This window comes from Rhinoderma darwinii, chromosome 2 (genome assembly GCF_050947455.1).
Source record: "Rhinoderma darwinii isolate aRhiDar2 chromosome 2, aRhiDar2.hap1, whole genome shotgun sequence".
NCBI lineage: Eukaryota > Metazoa > Chordata > Amphibia > Anura > Rhinodermatidae > Rhinoderma > Rhinoderma darwinii.
Genome location: NC_134688.1, coordinates 267,001,233 through 267,019,325, shown reverse-complemented (window position 1 = coordinate 267,019,325; position 18,093 = coordinate 267,001,233).

Here is an 18,093-nt window from a genome sequence, read left to right as displayed (position 1 = left end):
TTGCTCCAGCCTGCTTCTGCCGTGCTTCTGCCTTGCTGCAGTTCTGCTTGACCTGCTTGCTTGCCCTGGCTTGCTTCTGTCTCCGTGCCTGCTCGGGTGTACTCACTTCGTCCTGGTCCTGACTGTTCGTTCGCCGCCCCGTTTCCTCGTGGCGTTCCGTGGCTACTGCCCCTTCCCTTGCGTGTTCCCTGTTTGTCTTCCTGTGCACTTAGCCAGCGTAGGGACCGCCGCCCAGTTGTACCTCGTCGCCTAGGGCGGGTCGTTGCAAGTAGGCAGGGACAGGGCGGTGGGTAGATTAGGGCTCACTTTCCCTTCACCTCCTTCCTGCCATTACAGGAACGCTGTGTGCCACTATATACAAGGGGGAGCGCTGTGTGGCACTATATACAAGGGGGAGCGCTGTGTGGCACTATATACAAGGGGGAGCGCTGTGTGGCACTATATACAAGGGGGAGCGCTGTGTGCCACAATATACAAGGGGGAGCGCTGTGTGGCACTATATACAAGGGGAGCGCTGTGTGGCACTATATACAAGGGGGAGCGCTGTGTGGCACTATATACAAGGGGGGGCTGTGTAGTGCTATCCACAGTGGTATGTGTGTGGCGCTCTTTATAGGGGGGGCTTTTTGGTGCTATGTACAAGAGGGGGAGGGCTGTGTGGCGCTCTCTACAGGGGGCTGTATGGCACTATCTATATGGGGCTGTGTGTAACGCTCTCTACGGGGAGGATGTGTGATATATAGAGGGGGCTGTGTATGGCGATATCTATGGGGGTGTGTAATATCTACAGGGGCTGTGTGTGGCACTATGTACAGGGGGCTGTGTGTATGTGGTGTTTTACAGTGTGTGGTATTATTATATTCAGGCACGCAGTGTTTGGTGCTATAATATTTAGGGGCACAGTATGTGGCACCATGATAACTTTATTTTCGTTTATAGGTGTGGAAATGTTGGAAAAGTGAGGAGACGTCTGAGTGGCAAATTCTGCAGAAATGAGTCATGGCCGGGAGAAGTCGTCATGAGCGCTGGACCGGATGGAGAAGAAAAGAGGAAAAAAACTACTAGAATCTGAGACGTCGTCACCTGTGAGTCACTAGATTTATAGAGAATCTGTCACCTCTCCTGACATGTTTATTATAGGAATCCTTGTATTTCACAAAAAGTCTTTCTGCAGTCCAGGACTGATAGACAATTCCCCTTGTCAGGAGGTTGTGTCCCTGCACAGTGTGATACTCTCAGTATGTAGGGACACAGCCCTGTGACAAGGGAAATCGTAACACTGTTAATGCTTGCCCAAAAAAGTAGTGTCAAAAATAGTTACGGCTCGGCAGGGCGGCGGTGAGGAAGGGGGGCCCAAGTTTGGGTAAGAGCCCAGGGCCCATGGTCTACTTAATCCGCCACTGGCTTCAGTCCATTAGCACACTAGGGCCACATGTGGGATATTTCTAAAAACTGAAAAATCTGGGCAATAAATATTGAATTGCGTTTCTCTGGTAAAACCTTCTGTGTTACAGAAAAAAAATGTATTACAAATGAATTTTGGCAAAAGAAAAAAAAAATGAAATTCTAAAATTTCACCTCTACATTGATTTAATTCCTGTGAAACACCTAAAGGGTTAAGAGACTTTGAGGGTATGTTCACACGGCTTAGCAAAATCCGTCAGGAGAAAACAGCTCCTGAATTTCAGCCATTTTTGCATGTACTCGCGTTTTTCGCGGCGTCTTTTATCGAGGTAATTGGACCTGTCCTTCATTGGAGTCAATGAAAAATGGCTCCAAAAACGTCCCAAGAAGTGTCCTGCACTTCTTTGACGCGGGCGTAATTTTACGCGCCGTCTTTTGACAGCGATATGTAAAATTACACCTCGTCTGCATAGAACATGGTAAAACCCATTGCAGGCAATGGGCAGATGGGCAGATGGAGCCGTCTTTTCAGGCATAATTAGAGGCGTAAAACGCCTCCATTACGTCTGAAAATAGGTTGAGTGCACATACCCTGAGAATGCTGTTTTGAATAATTTGAGGGGTGCAGTTTTTAAAATGGGGTGATTTATGGTGACTTTCTATTATATAAGCCCTCAAAGTCACTTCGGAATTGAACTGGTCCCTGAGAAAATGGCTTTTTGTAATTTTCTTGAAAATGTGAGAAATTGCTGCTAAAGTTCTAATCGTTGTAACGTCCTAGAAAATTAAAAGTATGTTCAAAAAAACTATACAAACATAAAGTAGACATATGGGAAATGTTAATTAGTAACTATTTTGTGTGGTATTACTATCTGTTTTACAAGCATATACACTTAAAGGGACAGTGTCATGATTTTTTTTTAAATTAATTTATGTGTTTTTATTTAATAAAATATTATATTGACTTTATTTAATTCTTCTCACACAAAGATTTTTTTATTAACACTTTCTTACTATACTGGGGGCTGCGATGTTTTATTTCATCTTTGTATTTGTCTCTTTTCGACACATACACAGATGGAATACGGCAGCATAGTGCATAGGACACAATGAACGGTAGCCGTTCATTGCATTTGCCATCTGGCTCTGTACTGCGCAGGCGCAGTTCAGAGCCACCCAGCAGAGAAGCTGTTTTGTAGGGAGATAGTAGGCGCCATTATGAAGACCGGCTGCACTGCAGGTAAGATGTGTGTGTCTCTGTTTGTCCCGCTCTCTCTCTCACAGTCCCCCCCTCTCATGACCCCCCCTCGCGACACACACCCCGGTGACCCCCCCCCTCGCGACTCCCCCTGTCGCGATCGCGCCCCCCCACACTTGTTGTAACTGTGTGTTTGTGTGTAGAAGTGCTGTGTGTGTGTCTGTGTGTAGCAGAGCTGTGTCTGTGTGTAGCAGAGCTGTGTGTGTGTGTGTCTGTGTGCAGCAGAGCTGTGTGTGTGTGTGTGTGTCTGTGTGTAGCAGAGCTGTGTGTGTGTCTGTGTGTAGCAGAGCTGTGTGTGTCTGTGTGTAGCAGAGCTCTGTGTGTGCTCGCGCAGCAGAGCTGTGGGTGTGCGCTCGCACAGCATCGCTGTGTGTGAATGATCGCGCAGCAGAGCAGTGTGTGTGCGCTCGCGCAGCAGAGCTGTGTGTGTGCGCTCGGCAGCAGAGCTGTGTGTGTGTGCTCACGCAGCAGAGCTGTGTGTGTGTGCGCTCATGCAGTAGAGCTGTGTGTGTGTGTGCGCTCATGCAGCAGAGCTGTGTGTGTACTCGCGCAATAGAGCTGTGTGTGTGCTCATGAAGCAGAGCTGTGTGTGTGTAGTGTGCGCAGCAGAGCTGTGTCCTATTTTTGTGCAGCGGAGTATGCACGGGCGCCGGTGATCCTTCATAGCCGCTTATTAGCTGTTTTGAAGAATCAGCGGCGAGCACACCCCCCCACACACACACAAATCCCCCCAAACATGCAACTACGCCACACAGAACAGCACCCTACTGTTCTTTTGTTATGCAACACGTTTTGTTTTTTTAAAACGCTTGCGTAATAAACTAACGGCTCGCTTTCCCATTGGTGTAAATGGGAAGCTTAATCAAGCGTTTGACGCTTTTTTTCGCGTGTTTTGTTACGCATTTTGTGTGCACTTTTTGATGCATAATTAGGACTCCCATTGACTATGGGGACATTTGGCACGTTTTACGTGCAAAGGAATTGACTCAACATTTTTTTATTTACACAACGCGTTTTTTAAAAATGCGTGTGTAAAAAAGCGCGTTGTATGTACTAACAGCACACTTTACCAATTATGCCAATAAAAAGCGGAATCAAGCGTTTTTTGATGCGGGTTTTGGCACGTAAAATGCGCAAAAAAACGTGTCAAATACACAGCATGTGAATCTGTCAACTGAAAATTCATTCACTTCACTTTCATCATTCTAAGGGTATGTTCACACGCAGTGTTTTCAGCCGTTTTTCGTAAAATTCCCGAGATCACGCTGTGCTGCGATTACAGCTAAAAATTAATGGAGAGAAGTGTCTTTACGACGCCCAGTTGGTAAAAAGGTAAAAAATGCCCAGTTGCCTATTAAGAAACTAATTAGAATAAGGCCTCATTTACACGAACGTAATATACGCGCGTGCGACGCGCGTGCTTTGCACGCATGTCGTACGCACCTATATTAGTCAATGGGGCAGTTTAGACGATGCGTGAATTGCGCTCAGCGCGTGTGCGCAGAAAAAAACTCACGACATGTTCTATAATCGTGCGTTTTTCGCGCACTCACGCACCCATTGAAGTCAATGGGTGCGTGAAAACCACGCATGCCGCACGGAAGCACTTCCGTGCGAACTGCGTGATTCGCGCAAGAGCTGTCAAACTCCTGAATGTAAACAGAAAAGCACCACGTGCTTTTCTGTTTACAAACATCCAAACGGAGTGTCAAATTCGAGATGAGCGCACCGAACTTCCCCGGGTTCGGCCAAACTCGTTTTGACCGAAACCGGTAAAAAATGTTCGGGTACGCGACGTCAGGAGACAGTCACTGTCCACGGTGCTGAAAGCGTTAAACTGGTTCAGCACCATGGACAGTGACTTCCGCTCCGAAAATCCATGAACCTGTAAAAAAAAAAAGACGTTCTGACTTACCGATAACTCCGGTCCGACCTCCCGGGATGAAAGTTCAGTCCAAGTGACAGCTGCAGCCAATCACAGGCCAAGCACAGGCTGCAGCCAATCACAGGCTGCAGCGGTCTCATGGACTGCGGCGTCATCCTTGGAGGTGGGGCCGGATGACAAGAGAGGGACGTGTCACCAAGGCAACGGCCGGGAGCCCGGACTGGGGGAAGCAGGAAGTTCTTGGTAAGTATGAAAGTCTTTTTTTATTCACAGGTTGGTGTATATTGTGTTCGGCATTCACTGTCGAGGGTGCTGAAAGAGTTACTGCCGATCAGTTAGCTCTTTCAGCACCTTGGACAGTGACGCGCGTCGACTAGCCTCATCTCTATGATGGCGGCTGCGCGAAAATCACGCAGCCGCGCATCATACACGGATGACACACGGAGCTGCCAAGTGCCTTTTGCGCGCGCAAAACGCAGCGTTTTTTGCGCGCGCAAAACGCACACGCTCGTGTAAATGAGGCCTAAATCTAAAATTGCTCATATCTTACTCAAAAATGACTGTTTTTCAAAATAAAAACCACTGTTGTTATCTACATTACAGCGCTGATCAGATTATGTAGGAGATAGAGCATTTATAATCTGGTGACAGAGCCTCTTTAAATTTAGAAAAATGCTATTTTTTGCAAATTTTCTCTAAATATTGGTGTTTTCACAAATAAATATTAAATCAGTCGACCAAATTTTTTCACTAACATAAAGTACAATATGTCACAAGAAAACAAACTCAGAATTGCTTGGATAGGTATAAGCGTTCCAAAGTTATTACCACATAAAGTAACACGTCAGATTTTAAAAAATTGGCTGTGCCACAAGCCCAAAACAGGCTGCGTCCTAAATTAAAGATGACCTGCCATGACGAGCGGCTTAGGTTCACAGCCCGTTGGTGGCGACAACCCAGTTGTCAATATATTGATCTATTGGCATATTAGCTGCAGAAACAAACGAGGCTAATTGTGGGGAGACGTAGGCACATAGAGACATAAAAAAAGGCAGTGGAGTCCGTCAGAAGGCAGGAATCAAGGTATGGCGGTCCTCTTTAAGTGCGATAATGCTTGCCAACGTATTGGAAAAGGCCTTATCAAACACATAGTGTGGGCTCTTCAATAAATCCTAACTTCAAAATTACTAGCCTAACAAGCCTAATGATATTCATTTAATGTAATTTTAATGTGAGATGAATAGTACAATTTGAACAGCAATAGAGTGGCTGGTTGAAAGCATAATTCACATTTGTCCACTAGGTGGAATCAGCCCATCTCTCTTAAAGAGGCTCTGTCACCAGATTTTGCAACCCCTATCTGCTATTGCAGCAGATAGGCGCTGCAATGTAGATTACAGTAACGTTTTTATTTTAAAAAAACGAGCATTTTTGGTCAAGTTATGGCCATTTTTGTATTTATGCAAATGAGGCTTGCAAAAGTACAACTGGGCGTGTTGAAAAGTTAAAGTACAACTGGGCGTGTATTATGTGCGTACATCGGGGCGTTTTTACTACTTTTACTAGCTGGGCGTTCTGATGAGAAGTATCATCCACTTCTCTTCAGAACGCCCAGCTTCTGGCAGTGCAGATCTGTGACGTCACTCACAGGTCCTGCATCGGGTCGGCCACATCGGCACCAGAGGCTACAGTTGATTCTGCAGCAGCATCAGCGTTTGCAGGTAAGTAGCTACATCGATTTACCTGCAAACGCCGATGCTGCTGCAGAATCATCTGTAGCCTCTGGTGCCGATGTGTCCTCGCTCGTCTGACACGATGCAGGACCTGGGGAAGTGACGTCACAGCGTGATCTCTCGAGAACACGGCTGTGTCTGCACTGCCAGAAGCTGGGCGTTCTGAAGAGAAGTGGATGATACTTCTCGTCAGAAAGCCCAGCTAGTAAAAGTAGTAAACACGCCCAGATGTACACACATAATACACGCCCACTTGGACTTTTACTTTTCAACACGCCCAGTTGTACTTTTGCAAGCCTCATTTGCATAAATACAAAAATGGTCATAACTTGGCCAAAAATGCTCGTTTTTTAAAAATAAAAACGTTACTGTAATCTACATTGCAGCGCCTATCTGCTGCAATAGCAGATAGGGGTTGCAAAATCTGGTGACAGAGCCTCTTTAAATAAGAAAACTACAGGGAAGAGGAGTCATGTGATTTATGAAAAAACCATACAATTTATTATCCTGAAAAAATAACGCAACATTCACATGTACTGTTTATGTACATGCAACTGTTGAATAAATCAATGTATTCCTACGGACTGCAGTTGTCACTCTACAAAAAGTCTGTGCTTAGCCTCAGCTTAAACGTATTAGGGTATGTTCACACGAGGGCGTCCGTTACGGCTGAAATTACGGGGATGTTTCAGCCTGAAAACATCCCCGTAATTTCAGCCGTAACGGCATGTGCAGGCGCTTGAACGCCGCGTCATTTACGGCCGTAATTGGCGCTGCTATTCATTGGAGTCAATGAATAACGGCTCCAAATACGGCCAAAGAAGTGACAGGTCACTTCTTTAACGCGGGCGTCTATTTACGCCCCGTCAATTGACAGCGGCGCGTAAATATACGCCTCGTGTGAACAGACAAACGTCTGCCCATTGCTTTCAATGGGCAGATGTTTGTCAGCGCTATTGAGGCGCTATTTTCGGGCGTAATTCGGGGCAAAAACGCCCGATTTACGTCCGTAAATAGGCCGTGTGAACATACCCTTACTCTGTGCTTTTGTTTTTTTTTTACTTTGAGATTTAGAATGCTGCACAAGCATTGACTGTGCTAACTGCAATCACAGCACATCAACAATTTACCAAGTATTTCCTACTTTTATATTGTTTATGGGAACCTCTGACCTAATGCAAGGTCCACTACTAAATACAGGAGCCTAGGAAATAGTGTGTGTATGATCTATTTTTTCTGCTTGTTTTGGAAAGCAGGCGCAAAAACCGCCGCAAAAAATGTCCGAAAATGCTTCCCATTATTTTCAAAGGGAGGTGGAGGCGTTTTTTTTCCCGCGAGCGGAAAAAATGCTCAGGGAAAAAGAAGCGACATGCCCTATCTTGAGTTTTCTGCCTGCAAACAACTCAGTGTGAACAAGGCCTTAAAAGGAAGGTGTCACGAAAAAAATTTTTTTTATATAATATTGCTTTTAGTATGATATTAAAATACATTTTATTTATTTGTGTTCTTGTGTTGTACTTTTTACTTTTTTCTTACTTTTATTTCTCTATGGGGGCTGCCATTTTTTTTCATCTCTCTATGTGTCGATTAACGACACATACAGAGATGGAATACGGCACATACATCCACATAGAGAATGCGAACAGGAGCCGTTCCATTCACTTAGCGTACGCCGTCTGTGTGGGAACGGCGCATGCGCCGCTCCCACACTGACCAAAAGGAAGGTCTTTGGCAGAGCGAAATACGTCGCCATTTTCATGTGGACCGGAAACCGCAGCTGGACAGTAAGATGACGACTTCCGGTCGCGGCTTCCGGCCATATCTTCAAGGCAGCGAAGACACAAGGTATAGGAGCGGAGGCGGCAGCGGCGGCAGGAGCAGGTAAGTTATGTTTGTGTATGTGATGTGTGTATTATGTTCGTGTATGTTCGTGTATGTTCGTGTTATACTGTCTGATTACCACTGTATCTAATCCTCCTACACTGTGCATTCGCTCAGAAAATGGCGGCACACAGTGTAGGAGGTTTGAAGATTCAACCCCCTCCTTCTCCTGGCACTAGCCAGAATAAGGGAGGGGGGATTGTGTGAGGACACTAGAGCGAGTGTGTCTACCCCAAATTTGCAGCATAAAGCAATGAGGTTGCTTTACCACATTGACAATGCTGCAATTTTGGGAATTGCTCCCTCTAGTGATCAGTACATGGAAATGTTCTAAATTAGAATCTAATTTATAATATTTCCTGACTTGTGAAAAAATTTAAAAAATTAAAACAATGTGTAATCACTTATATAATAACTGTTTGAAAAAAATAAAATTCTAGCGACATCCCTTTAAAGACGAGCTGGCCGCTCGCGATTTGCCACCTACCCTGGACGATCTCATCCTACTAGCCACCCGGGTTGACATGAGGAACCAGGAGCATTCCCAAGAGGTTCTCCGGGAGAGAGGATTTCCTAGGCTGGCTACCAAGCCAAATTGTCCACCCAGGAGAGACAACGCAGATGCACTTCAGGACTTTTCCTATATTGCGGCCTCAGAGGCCATGTTGTGCGTTTGTGTCCCCAGAGGTAAGAGAGACCCCAGTGCCTAGGATTGGTTGGAGAGATGACCCTAGGTGGAATGGTACCTAATGAAAGCTTCAATTCCAAGCTAACCATTACTGTGACCATAGTATCCGGCAAGAAGACGCACCGGGTTTCTGCCTATCCGGACTCCGGTTCTGTGGCAAACTTCATCCAAAAGGATCCAGTGGATCATCTCCAGTTGCCCACAGTTCCCCTGGAGACATCTTTGGCTGTTACCTTGGTGAATGGATTGCCTCTCCCCGATCCGATTGTATCTAAGACCAAGCCGCTGAAGCTCCAAGTTGGAGCCCTTCATTCGGAACTAATTTAATTTCTTGTCTTGCCCAAAGCCATCAATCCTGTTCTGCTGGGCCTGCCTTGGCTTCGACTGCATGCCCCAGTCCTGGACTGGAATTCCGGAGAGGTTCTCTAATGGGGCTCCAAGTGCCTCGGTCGCTGTCTGTTGCAGATCCATCCTGTCCAGCCTCCTCTGCCTCAGTCATTGGTGGGATTGCCCCCTCATTTCGCTCAGTTTGCGGATGTCTTCAGCAAGAGGGAGGCTGAGACACTGCCTCTACATCGGACTTATGACTGCCCCATTGAACTGGTTCCAAATGCCTCTCCCCCATTGACGGGTATATCCTCTCTCCTTGCCAGAGACTCTATCCATGTCGGCCTATATCAAGGAGATTTTGAAGAGGGCTTTCGTACGAAAGTCCTCCTTCCCGGCCGGGGCCGGGTTCTTCTTCGTTAAAAAAAAAGACAGATCTCTTCGACCCTGCATTGACTACCGTGGTCTCAACCAGATCACATTCAAGAACAAATACCTGTTGCCACTTATAACCGAACTGTTTGACCGTATACGAGGAGCCAGGGTTTTTTCAAAGTTAGACTTGCGTGGGGCTTATAATTTGATCCGAATCCATCAAGGTGACGAGTGGAAGATGCCCTTCAACACCCGAGATGGGCACTATGAATACCTGGTGATGCCCCTCGGACTGTGTAACGCTCTCGCAGTCGTCCAGGAATTAGTCAATGATATCTTTTGAGATCTCCTCTATGTCTGTGTTGTAGTCTATCCCGATGATATTTTGATTTTCTCCCTATATCCGAAGACTCATCGGAGGCATGTCCGTCAGGTTCTACTGCGATTGAGGGAGAATCGTTTATATGATGAGTTGGAGGAGTGCGTCTTTGAAAATAATTCTCTGCCCTTCCTGGGATACATCATCTAGGATCAAGGTCTCAAGATGGATCCTGAGAAAGTAAAGTCTGTTCTGGAATGGCCACGTCCTCAAGGCCTGAGGTCCATACAGCGTTTCCTGGCATTCGCCAATTTATACTTCCAGTTTATCCCAAACTTCTCATCACTGAATGTTCACACCCTTACCAAAAAGGGTGTGAATGCCAAGGTGTGGACTTCAGAGGCAGAATCCGCATTTATTAACCTCAAGAAAGTCTTCACTTCAGCCTCGATCCTCCATCATCCTGACATGTCTCGGCAGTTTTCATTGGAGGTGGATGCTTCTTCTGTTGGTGCAGGTGCTCTTCTGTTGCAGAGGAGCACCAAAGGAAAGGCAGTAGTATGTGGCTATTACTCGAGACTTTTTTCTTCTGCAGAGCACAACTACTCTATTGGGGATCGGGAGCTACTGGCCATCAAGTTGGCTCTGGAGGAGTTGAGACATCTGCTAGAGGGCGCTGCTCACCCCCTTCCTGATCTACACCGACCACAAGAACCTCACCTATCTCCAGTTGTCTCAACGACTAAACCCCCGTCAAGCCAGGTGGTCGCTGTTCTTCACCCATTTCCAATTTGTGCTCCACTACCGCCCCGCTGACAAGAATGTGATGGCCGATGCCCTGTCCAGGTCATTTGAGATAGATGACACGGTGGTGCCCCTTCAAAGTATCATAGACCTGTCCTGCATCGTCACTGCCAATCCTTTGCAGGTTAGAGACATCCCTCCGGGGAGGACTTTTGTTCGGTTGGCAGACAGGAGAAGAATTCTCGATGGGGACACAGCTCTAAACTGGCTGGGCACGCTGGTGTTCGTAAGACCCAAGGCCTGATTACTTGTCACTTGTGGTGGCCCACGCTGCCCAAAGATGTTGTGAACTTTGTCTCTTCCTGCACGGTGTGAGCTTCTAACAGGGTTGCTCACTCCAAGCCTGCTAGCCTGCTCCAACCTCTGCCTGTACCCAATGTCCCCTGACAGCACATTGTGATGGACTTTGTCACAGATCATCCTCCATCAGCAGGATGCAACACTGTCTGGGTGGTGGTGGACCGGTTTTCGAAGATGGCACATTTTATCCCGCTGACCGGCCTACCTTCTGCTCCCCGACTGGCGAGTCTCTTTATTCAGCATATCCTTCGTTTGCATGACTGTCCGATCGGGGGGTTCAACTTACCTCAAAATTCTGGAGAGCCCTCTGTAAACTCCTGGATATGAGATTGGACTTTTCCTCAGCCTATCACCCCCAGTCCAATGGACAAGTCGAGAGGATTAGCCAGATCATAGAGAATTATCTCCGCCACTTCATCTCCTTGCAGAATAATAACTGGGTACAGCTTCTTCCATTTGCTGAGTTCTCGTATAACAACCACACAAGTGAGTCCACCACTTCCACACCATTCTACATTGTGTACAGTCAACATCCTAGAGTCCCTCTTCCTGTGTCTGCTACATATCCGTTACCCGCTGATGACTCTGCATTTGGGGACTTTCTGCAAATCTGGCAACAGACCCGGTCCTCTATTTTGCTGGCAGTCGATCGCATGAAGCGAAAAGCAGATATAAAGTGAAGAGAGCCGCCTCAGTATCTCCCAGGTACCAAAGTCTGGCTGTCCTCACGGAACATTCGTTTAAAGGTGCCTTCTTACAAGTTTACGCCCAGGTTCCTCTGACCTTTTTGAGATACTGCAACAGATAAACCCTGTCTCCTATAATCTTCTGCTGCCTCCTACCCTCAAGATCCCCAACTCCTTTCATGTGTCCCTCCTGAAGCCTGTGGTCCTGAACCGCTACAATAAGACTCCAAGTCCGGCAATTGCTCCCAGCGGTTCATCTGATGTGTTAGAGGTGAGGGAGATTCTGGACTGCAAAACGGTAGGAGGATGGACTTTCTATTTGGTGAACTGGAGAGGGTTTGGTCCTGAGGAGAGGTCCTGGGAGCCGGAAGAGAACCTTAGTGCCCCTGCTCTCATTAAGAAGTTCCTCTCACGCTCTGGTCCCAAGAAGAGGGGGCATAAGAGGGGGGATATCATAGCGTCCATGGCCGCAGACCACCAGGTTTACTCACCCCCCCCCCCCCGGCGGACGCTGCTATGGATCTGTGAGCGCTGGCTCGCATCTCCTTCCTAGGAGACGCCAGCGCTCACTTCCGCTCCGGTCCGCTGTGTCCTGTAGGGTGCGCATGCACGCTCATGCCCGGCCTTAAAGGGTCAGTGCGCGCACAAATGGAATCATCATCATCATCATCATCAGCTGCCCATGATTCCCTGGACTATAAAAAGGCCCCTGCCCTTCTGATCCTTGTCTGAGCGTTGTTAGTGTTCCCATGTAAGTCTTGCAAATGGTCCCTTAGTGATATCCTGTTCCTGTGTTTACCCGTGCCCTGTATCCTGAATCACGTGCTGTGTCCTTGTTCCAGAGCCTGTTAGTGTTGGAGTTGTGTCATCTGCCACATCCAGTGTTGTCTGCCACGTCCAGTGTCATCTGCCACGTCTAGTGTGATCCACCACGTCTAGCACAACCTGCTGCACCTGCTGTCATCCGCCATGCCCGGCGTAACCTGCTGCAGCCATCTCCATCCATGCCAAAGCCTCGGCCACTGTCTAGACTATTCAGGTATCCTAGTGCGGGACTTTGTATTGCTGGGGTACTCTGTTGTATGGCGAGCTGCCTCCCTGCTACGGCGGTTTGGCCTAGTGGGTCCACATACCCACAGACCATGACAGCATGTAGAGAAGACACGATCCACATCTTCTCTGCATTTCTGCGTATACAAAATATTTTTAACAGTAATCTAATAGGCTGAAATCATTAGATCAGTGTTACAAGTGATCTGTGTATGGGGGACACACAGATAATCTAACCTGTAGCCCCATAGTAAAAAAAAGAAGGTTAAATGAATAAATAAATATAGCAAAATGTAAAATATATATAAATAAATAAAATTAGTACAAATAATAAAACAATAACAACGAAAAAAAAAAGGAATAAAAAAGCCCCACCCGCACCCAAAAAAATCGTGCACACCTCTTTGAAACTATAGGCATCAATATTAGACATCTTGGCATTTTGCTTGGGCGTCAGGTGCTCCGGCATTATTACACTCCTGTCACGCAGAATGTACATTACCCCATACATACAAAAATGACCATTTACCACCATTTTTAGTCTGTTCTACCTATCTGTTCGGCCTATCTGTTTTTGCATCTTCACAAAAAATGTCTGCAACTGGATAATTATAGCCCATGTACAGGGGCTGCGTCTAAAGAAAAGGGAGAGAGATACATATAAATAAAAAATATATATAGTTTTGTTCTCAGCACTATAGCGATGCTAGACGCTACAAAATGTACACATATTTAGCATTGTTGTGCATGGGAAAATAAGAGGGGTAATATTATTAATTGAACAACTATCTTAGAATAAAACATGTAACAATGAGGAAAACATTTATATTGTTCTTGTTTATGACCATTTTTCTCTAAAATTACAAAATTACCTACAAAATTAATTGATTTCAACTCCAATTTTAAATAATAAGAAGGCTTTATGTGTCCCGCAAAAAGAAACAAGTAATTTTTGGGTAGACTAAGAAATAAAAAATAATAAAAAGATCACCTTACGAACGTAGCATTGCAAAAGGTGAAAGGTTTAAAGAATTCCTTTACTCATTTTAGCAATTTTTAGAGTATTGCAATGTTCCAAGCACAACGGCAGAAGCAATCAGATCATTTCTGTGAGGCAGAAAGTCCTGTACAGAGCCACTAGGCATGGAAGATGTAGTTATGTAAGCAGTCTGATTAACCGCTCACATGCGTTTTCCTCCTTGTGGAGCAGAGACCAAAAAGAGGAAAGTACATAGCTCAGTATTGGGACTCCATTACCAGCAGTGTCTGGTGCAACTGTTCCTGGGAAATGGGAGTCTGTTGCTGGCACTGTGTGCCAACTCTGTAGCTGACACTATTTGACAGTCTGTTATAAAGACACTGACCTGCAAAACTTGCAATATGATTTATTTATTTATTTTTGGGCATCATTGCCTTTTTTTTTTTTTAGCTAAAACACTTTTTATGATTGACGTCTAAATTCTTCTTCTATTACTTATATTACCGTATTTTTCGGACTATAAGACGCAGTTTTTAGCAAGAATAAATCTTGCTAAAAAGTCCCTGCGTCTTATAGTCGGCAGTCAAGGACACGGCAGCGCTCCTTACTCAACCCCTTCCGGACCCGTGATGTGCCGGCACATCATGGAGCGGGGAGGGGATGATGTATGGAGCGGGCTCACGTGCTGAGCCCGCTCCATACACTGCAGGTGTCAGCTTCTGACACGCTGCTCTAATGGCCAGGAACCGAGATCGCACTGTTCCTGGCCGTTTAACTAGTTAAATGCCGCGGTCAATAGCGACCGCGGCATTTATAGTGGTTTTTCCATGAAGAACATTTATGACATATCCACAGGATATCAAGAAAAAAAGGATTTTTGAAGCAGCACTAGTCCCGAGTATGATGCGGTGCACGCTGTCAAGCCAGGCAAACCCACTCCGGCACGATGTAAATTCAAAAAAGTAGTAGGACAACAGCACACGTCTTCAAATCATCAAAGTGGTTTTATTGTCAAGACATCCACAAACGACAGGCAACGTTTCGACCCATAGTGAGTGAAGGGTCTTTGTCAAGCCTAACATCATGTCTAAAAACATCGTTATAAATAGGTGAATACAAAAAATCACATGGTCCGCTCCAACCAGTGAAAATCGTGAACCCAGTCTCCCAGGTGAAGCATACATTAGTCTTAATGACATTCTTCAATTAGTTATATAATCTTCAAAAAAGTATAAAAAATGCAACATATAATACATCTTCAGTACATCATCAACAATAATAATATATCAGTCACTGTTGTTGTGATAGAAAAACAAAGGAGGGAAGTTCTCCACACTCCAGGTTCCAGTTACGATCCTAAAGCGCTACTGCGCTTGCTCCGCAGTCAGTCGCCTCTGCTGCACAAATAGAAATCAGCATTTGATCAAAAAGAATCACAATCGGATATACGTAGATATGATACTATCCTCAATCATGGTAAGAATCCATCGAAATGTAGCTATATGTCTAAGTATCTTGAGGCAAACTCAAATCGGTTGTTATAGACGCCTTCAGTAGGTGACGATAAGTCACGTGTGACAAGGTCTCCGAAGAGTCAGAAAAAAAGGCAAAGAGGTCATATTATTAGTATTTCATAATATAGATCATAAAATGATAATACTATCAAATAATCTAATGTGTTAAATCGCCTACATAAATTAGATCACTAAAGTGACCAAAAAACTTTTTGGGGAATGCTCGTAATACCTGTCCGACGAAATACATCAGACAGTTATACCGCAAAAAACAAGATTATGGAGTGATGATCCATCATCATCTATGACCTCTCTATTAGGGTCCCTCTGACCTCAAAAGACAATGCACAAAAAAATTCCCGATGGATGAAAACATAAGAGGAACCATTACGATCTTCATTCTGGTCATATATCCGCTGGTGTGTGGTGAATAAGCCTCCATCAAGAATATTCTTAAGCTGTAAGAAATATTCAAAATATGTTTACAAAAACATCATGAGAACCAGAAGATGAGAAATAGATGCAATGAACTTTATCCAAGAAATCACCCATCATGTGTACATTGTTAATAAAAAATGTTAAAAACAGCAATGGGATCTCAGAGTCCAGGTATTATCTTATATTCTAGATTCAAACCTTTGGGGTATAGGGAATCTAATTCAAAGATCCAGCGTAATTCCTTCTTTTTCAATAGCTTCTGTCTATCCCCTCCCCTCCTGAGTATCGGGACACAATCTATTACCCTAAATCTCAATTGATTTAATTGATGATTTTTCTCAATAAAATGCCTCGGTAATGGACGTTCCATCATTTTCTTCCTGATTGTACTCTTATGCTTATTAATTCTCAATTTAATAGGCATAGTCGTCTCTCCTATGTAAATTACTGAACATGGACATGTGATCATATACACAACGAAATCTGAATTACACGTAAACCTATGCCCAACATTAAAGATCTTCCCAGTGTATGGGTGCTGAAATTTATTCCCTTTCAAAATATTGTTGCAATTGCAACAATTCAAACACGGAAAGTTTCCATTCTTGGGGGGGCAAAGTAGTGATTGTGTGTTTTTCTTCCTACTTCCCACATCTGACTTAACCAGTGTATCTCTGATATTCTTAGTCCTCCGATATGACATAATAAGTGGTGTTCTCAACGTGTCAATCTCATTATGCCCCTTCGACACTATTGGCCAATTCTTACGCAGAATATTACCTATGCGACCACTCAAATTGCCAAAGGTTGAGATGAACGGTATACGTTCAGCTGGTATACTGTTGATTTTGGGCTCCAAACTGTTGTCTAGTCTATCCTTATGTTTCTGCACAAGATTCCTAGGATAACCTCTCCTCTTAAATTTATTACACATCTGGGTCAACCTAATTTGTTTTTGTGTGGTGTCTGACACAATTCTATCTACTCTTAGCAGTTGACTCCATGGTAAAGACTCAATCATGTGTCTAGGATGGTTACTGCTATATAGGAGGAGATTATTTCTGTCTGTGGGTTTCACAAATAAATCTGTGGAGAATATTCCATCTTTCCATTGCACCAATGTATCCAAAAAGAGTTACAATTTTTGGATACATTGGTGCAATGGAAAGATGGAATATTCTCCACAGATTTATTTGTGAAACCCACAGATAGAAATAAGTTTGGAGCCCAAAATCAAGAGTATACCAGCTGAACGTATACCATTCATCTCAACCTTTGGCAATTTGAGTGGTCGCATAGGTAATATTCTGCGTAAGAATTGGCCAATAGTGTCAAAGGGGCATAATGAGATTGACACGTTGAGAACACCACCTATTATGTCATATCGGAGGACTAAGAATATCAGAGATACACTGGTTAAGTCAGACGTGGGAAGTAGGAAGAAAAACACACAATCACTACTTTGCCCCCCCAAGAATGGAAACTTTCCGTGTTTGAATTGTTGCAATTGCAACAATATTTTGAAAGGGAATAAATTTCAGCACCCATACACTGGGAAGATCTTTAATGTTGGGCATAGGTTTACGTGTAATTCAGATTTCGTTGTGTATATGATCACATGTCCATGTTCATTAATTTACATAGGAGAGACGACTATGCCTATTAAATTGAGAATTAATAAGCATAAGAGTACAATCAGGAAGAAAATGATGGAACTTCCATTACCGAGGCATTTTATTGAGAAAAATCATCAATTAAATCAATTGAGATTTAGGGTAATAGATTGTGTCCCGATACTCAGGAGGGGAGGGGATAAACAGAAGCTATTGAAAAAGAAGGAATTACGCTGGATCTTTGAATTAGATTCCCTATACCCCAAAGGTTTGAATCTAGAATATAAGATAATACCTGGACTCTGAGATCCCATTGCTGTTTTTAACATTTTTTATTAACAATGTACACATGATGGGTGATTTCTTGGATAAAGTTCATTGCATCTATTTCTCATCTTCTGGTTCTCATGATGTTTTTGTAAACATATTTTGAATATTTCTTACAGCTTAAGAATATTCTTGATGGAGGCTTATTCACCACACACCAGCGGATATATGACCAGAATGAAGATCGTAATGGTTCCTCTTATGTTTTCATCCATCGGGATTTTTTTTGTGCATTGTCTTTTGAGGTCAGAGGGACCCTAATAGAGAGGTCATAGATGATGATGGATCATCACTCCATAATCTTGTTTTTTGCGGTATAACTGTCTGATGTATTTCGTCGGACAGGTATTACGAGCATTCCCCAAAAAGTTTTTTGGTCACTTTAGTGATCTAATTTATGTAGGCGATTTAACACATTAGATTATTTGATAGTATTATCATTTTATGATCTATATTATGAAATACTAATAATATGACCTCTTTGCCTTTTTTTTCTGACTCTTCGGAGACCT